The sequence below is a fragment of the Callorhinus ursinus genome, unplaced genomic scaffold (assembly GCF_003265705.2).
Source record: "Callorhinus ursinus isolate GAN/ISIS: 27379988/994484 unplaced genomic scaffold, GSC_fseal_2.0 scaffold304, whole genome shotgun sequence".
Taxonomy (NCBI): domain Eukaryota; kingdom Metazoa; phylum Chordata; class Mammalia; order Carnivora; family Otariidae; genus Callorhinus; species Callorhinus ursinus.
Genome location: NW_027397359.1, coordinates 17,035 through 22,712, shown reverse-complemented (window position 1 = coordinate 22,712; position 5,678 = coordinate 17,035).

Here is a 5,678-nt window from a genome sequence, read left to right as displayed (position 1 = left end):
AGCAACAGCCACCCTCCTGGCCTGGCCTGAGCGCGTCTGCTGGTGGGGCCTCCCTACCTTCGGCTCCCAGAGATGGGAGCCCTCAGGACCCCATCTTACAAAGGGGAGCCTGAGGCTTAGAGGCTAGAAACCCATGCAGCTGATTCTACCCAGTCTGTAGGGCATAGAAACAAGGGCTGTGCCCAAAGGTGCTCAACTCATGGCAGGTGGGGACAGAACCTGCAGGGGGTTAGCCAGGGGAGGGGACGTGCAGGGTTTGCCTGGGAGCTCAGCACAGGGGGAGTGTTCCTGGCTCCAGGATGCTGACTGTCGGGCTTCATGGGTCACAGGGTCACCTACCCTAACCCTAACCCATAAACCTAAACCCAACCCTAAATCTAATCAAACATCATGCCCAATTTTGAGGACTGACAGCTCTACTCTGAAATCAAACACAAGTCTATCATGCTGGCTTTTACTCATTGCACAGTATCGTACTGAAAGTTCTACCCAGAATGATAAGGCAAGAAATCCACATGTGGAAGAAAACAGTAGAACTAGGTCTATTCAGAGACCAGAGATGACATCATCTTATAGACAGAGCTTCCTAAACAATCAACAAATGATTATAGCCAGTTAATATCAATACACAAGAATCTCTCTTATTTGTATACATTAGCCATGAGTCATCCAAAAAATAATTTAAGAAAACAATTTCATTTTAGGGAACATTAACATTGACAAAATACTTAGGAATAGATGTAATCAAGGTGCAAGTTTTGTACGCTGAAAATTAAAAAACATTGCTGAAAGAAAGGGAAACCTAAATAAATCTGAGGACCCCACAGTGATGAAAAGACATACTAATGATAAGATGGCAATAGTACACAATGCAATGTGGAAATTCAATGTGTTCCCAAGAAAATTCAAAAAGGCCTTTGGAAAGAACTACACAAGCTAATCCTAACAGTCATATGGAATTTCAAGGGACCACAAAATAGCCAAAACAATCTTTAAAAAGAAAATCAAAGGTAGAAGGTCATTCTTCCAAAGTTCAAATATTAATAAAAGGCAACAATAAATAAAATATTTTGATACTGCCATAAAGTTATGCATTCACCCTGAAACAAATAATACATTATATGTTAATTGACTTTAAATTTAAAACATTTTTAGGGCGCCTGGGTGGCTCAGTTGGTTCAGCGACTGCCTTCGGCTCAGGTCATGATCCTGGAGTCCCGGGATCGAGTCCCGCATCGGGCTCCCTGCTCGGCAGGGAGTCTGCTTCTCCCTCTGACCCTCTTCCCTCTCGTGCTCTCTATCTCTCATTCTCTCTCTCAAATAAATAAATAAAATCTTTAAAAAAAATAAAATAAATTTAAAACATTTTTAAAAATAAATATTTTTTAAAAAGATATGCATACAGATCAGTGGGGTTTAACTGAGAGCCCAGAAATAAACCCCTTCATCTATGGTCCACTGAATTTTGACAAGGGTGGACAACATTACACTGGGGGAGAGAATGGTCTTTTCAACAAAGGGTGCTAGACAATTGGCTATCCGTGTACAGAGGAATGAAACTGGACCCTTACCTCACACCACATATAAATATTAACTCAAAATACATTAAAGGCTTAAATGTAAGAGGTAACACTATAAACTCTAGAAGAAATAAATGGGGATAAATCTTCATAACCTTGGATCTAGCAATGCTATTAGATCTGACACAAAACCATAAGAAAGCAAAGAAAAAAATAGGTAAAATAATATCTTCAAAATTAAAAATCTGTTCTGGGTGCCTGGGTGGCTCAGTTTGTTAAGCGTCTGACTCTTCATTTTGGCTCAGATCATGATCTCAGGGTCATGAGATCAAGCCCACTTCAGGCTCCAAACTGAGTGTGGGGCCTGCTTAAGATTCTCTTTCCTTCTCCCTCTGCCTGTGACCACTCGCACACTCACTCACTCTTAAAAGAGAAATGTAAAAAAAAATTAAAAATCTTTGTACATCGTAAGATACTATCTGGAAAGTGAACAGATAGCCCGCCGAATGGAAGAAAATATTTGTACATTATGTATCTAATAAGAGTCTGTTGCCCAGAATATGTAAAGAGCTTTTACAACTCCTCAGCAAAAATACAACCCATTTTTAAAATAGACAAAAGACTTGGATAGACCTTTCTCGAACGAAATCATACAAATGGTGAATAGCACATGAATAGATGTTAAACATCCTTAGTCTATATGGAAATGAAGATTTAAACCAGTTAGATGTGCTTTTAACACAACGGAATCACTATAATCAAGAAAACTAAAATAACAAATTTTGGAAAGGATGTTGAGAAACTGAAACCCTTACTCCTTGCTTGTGAAAAATGGCGCAGGCTATGTATAAAATATTTTGGCATTTAGGCAAATAGATCAAAGTAGAATTACCATATGGTTCAACAATTATACTCCTAGATACATACCCACAAAATTGAAAGGAGAAGTACCCTTATTCAGAGCAGCATTTTTCACAACTGTCAAAAGGTGGAAGCAAGCCAAGTGTCCACTGACAGACGAATGGATAAACAAAACGTGGTGTATACACAACGGAACACGATTCAGCCTTAAAAACGAAGGGGACTCTGACACAGGCGACAACACGCATGAAGTTGGACGTCATCACGCTGAGTGACATCAGCCAGTCACAGAAGGACAGACGCCCTGTGGTCCCACTTACATGAAGTGTCCTGAGACACAGTAGAATGTGGCTGCAGGGGCCGAGGGGAAGGGGGATGGGGAGCTGGTGTCTCCCGCATACAGAGCCGCCATCGGGGAGAAGGAAGAAGTTCTGGAGAATGACGTGCCACCGTGGGAACTCAGCTAAGGCCGAGAACTGTGCACCTGACACGTTTTGAGGGGTCACTGTGAGTATGTTTAGTCACACTGAAAACGGGAATGAGGGACCGATGCAGGTCACGACATGGACGGACACTGAAAACAGCCCCCGTTACAAGCCACGACCGTCCACCCAGACTGGAACCATCGCGCTCTTTACATCCACCAAGGTCACCCAAATAAGGCAGCGTGTCGGGAGCAGTACCAGAAAGAAGAACTGGATCAGAATGGAAAGGACGCTTCAGACCGTGGGGCAGGTGGCGACAGGGGAAGTGGGCCCGTGTCCTGTGTTATAACGTGGGCACCGGGATGACGTCCTCACTTAGGGTTCTGTGGTGGTTCCGCGGGACAGTGTCCCCGTCGGGGGTAAAACGCCCTGAAGCATCCCGTGTGAGGTGAGGAGACGCCGGCTGGGGTCTGAGTGTGGAGAGAGAGGATCTGCGCTGCGGTGACGGGTTTCCCGCAGAGTCGGTTCCTGTTCAAACCACCACGTCAGCATGGCCGGAGAAGCCAAGACGCCGACCTTCGTGACGGAGGCGGAGCCCCACCCCGATCCCGATGGTGCGGACGCGGGGAGGACCCCGCAGGCCCGAGGCCCGGGGAGCACGAGCGCCGGGGCGGGTGTCCGCTGCCTGACCGGCAGCCTGGCTGAGGAGCCCCGGAACCGAATCGGAGGGGCGCGTAAACACAGACCCCGGGACCACCGAGCGGGACTCGGGCGCCCCCTGCGGGAGGTGGGGTCAGTGCAGGATGCCGTGCACTCAGTTCCCTGAAGGCACCTGTCCCTTCTGGGGTCCAGCTGAATCCATTACATTTGGGAAATTCGAACTGAAATGGAGTCCAATTATCCCCTGACTTCCCCAGAAATAGAAACTATTAATTAGAAACCATATGGAATTAAGTGAAATGCAGACACAGGCTTTACAACTTACAACAAAGTTCATCCAAAATTGTAGATAAATTTAAAATGTAAAACTATCAAAATAAAGGGGGTGCCTGGGTGGCTCAGTCGGTTAAGCGGCTGCCTTCGGCTCAGGTCGTGATCCCAAGGTCCTGGGATCGAGCCTTACATCGGGCTCCCTGCTCAGCGGGGAGCCTGCTTCTCCCTCTCCCACTCCTCCTGCTTGTGTTCCCTCTCTCACTGTGTCTCTCTCTGTCAAATAAATAAATAAAATCTTAAAAAAAAAACTTTTGCTCTGTGAAAGACCTTGCTCAGAAGACTAAAAGACAAGCCACAAACTGGGAGGAAATATCTGCAAAGCACAAATCTGGTAAAAGATTTGTATTCAAATAATACAAAAGACTATCAGAACTCAACGATAAGGAAACAAACATCCTAATTGATAATGGGTAAGGATCTGAACAGATGCCTGGACAAAGAAGATATACAGATACAAAATAAGCATACAAAAATGTTTGACATCATCATTAGGAAAGTACAAATTTAAACAACAGTGAGACAGCACTGCACACCTATGACAAATACTAAACTCCAAAAACAAGAACACCAATTGCTGGAAGGTGAGGAATGGCAGCAACTGTCCCTTCGGAAGACATTTTGGCCATTTTTTCCAAACCTAAGTAAGTCTTATGTTAAGATCCAACAATCGCACTTCTAGTATTCAGACAACTTCTTTGAAAACCTATTTCCGAACAAAAACTCACATGCAGTTATGCACGGTAGCTCTATTCATAATGGTTACAAACTTAAAGAAACCAGGATGTCCTTCCATAAATGAATCCATAAGCAAACTAAGTGCATCCATGTGGAGGAAGCAGAATATGCCATGCAAAATATACCTCTTTGGCACAAGGAATATTTGGGCTGATTAATTTTAAGAAACGGCAGACATGGGAGAATCTCTGAAAACTGGGTAAAAGTTGCCATTTGGTGAGTGAAATGTACACTTATAAAGGAATGACCAATTTGTAAGCCTGTCTCCCTTTGTATCAGGAACAGAATTACTAAATCTCAAGAAACTCTTACCAAAAGAGAAGGCACAGACTTAAAGTTGTGTAAAGACCATACCCTCGTTTACTGTGCTCACCTGAGAATATCCCTTAACTGGCCTTCCCACCACCTAAAATCTTTGGGTCTTTAGCTGAAGATAGAGTTTAGGGTGAGAGCTGGGCCACTTCAAGGAATTACTCCATTTTCCTGGGTATCTCCCATGAATACAGGACATATGCATGATAATAAACTTTGACTTGTTTTTCTCCTGTTAATCTTTTCAGCAATAAAATGAAATGAACCATCACCCCATACAATCACATGGATGACCTTTACATGTATTTTTCTAAGTGAATGAATCCAGTCTGAAAAGGATGCACACTGAGTGACCCGATTTGTAGGAGATTCTAGAAAAGGCAAAACTAGAGATGATATAAAGATCTGGGAGTGAATTCCCTGATATTTTCATGATTTATACCTGCCACTATTCATTTGTCAAAACCCAAACCTTTTGGGGCACCTGGTTGGCTCTGTCGGTGGAACGTGCAACTCTTGATCTTGGGGTTGTGAATTCGGGCCCCATGTTGGGTGTGGAGATTACTTAAAAATAAAATCTTTAAAAAACACAAACATTTCTACATCCCAAAGAGTAAATAATAATCTACTGAAAGTAAGTTGTTTAAGTTGTGGGAGTGTCACAGGATGGTGTGGGGGCCAAGGGCAGGCTGCCCAAATCTGCCACTGTGACATATAGATCATTTTAATTAAAAGTTACTTAAGAGACAGCCTATACAATGAGGACACATAGACACTCCTCTGTCCCCCTGGAAAGAAAATCAATCTCCCATGTGAAGATATCCCTGTACCA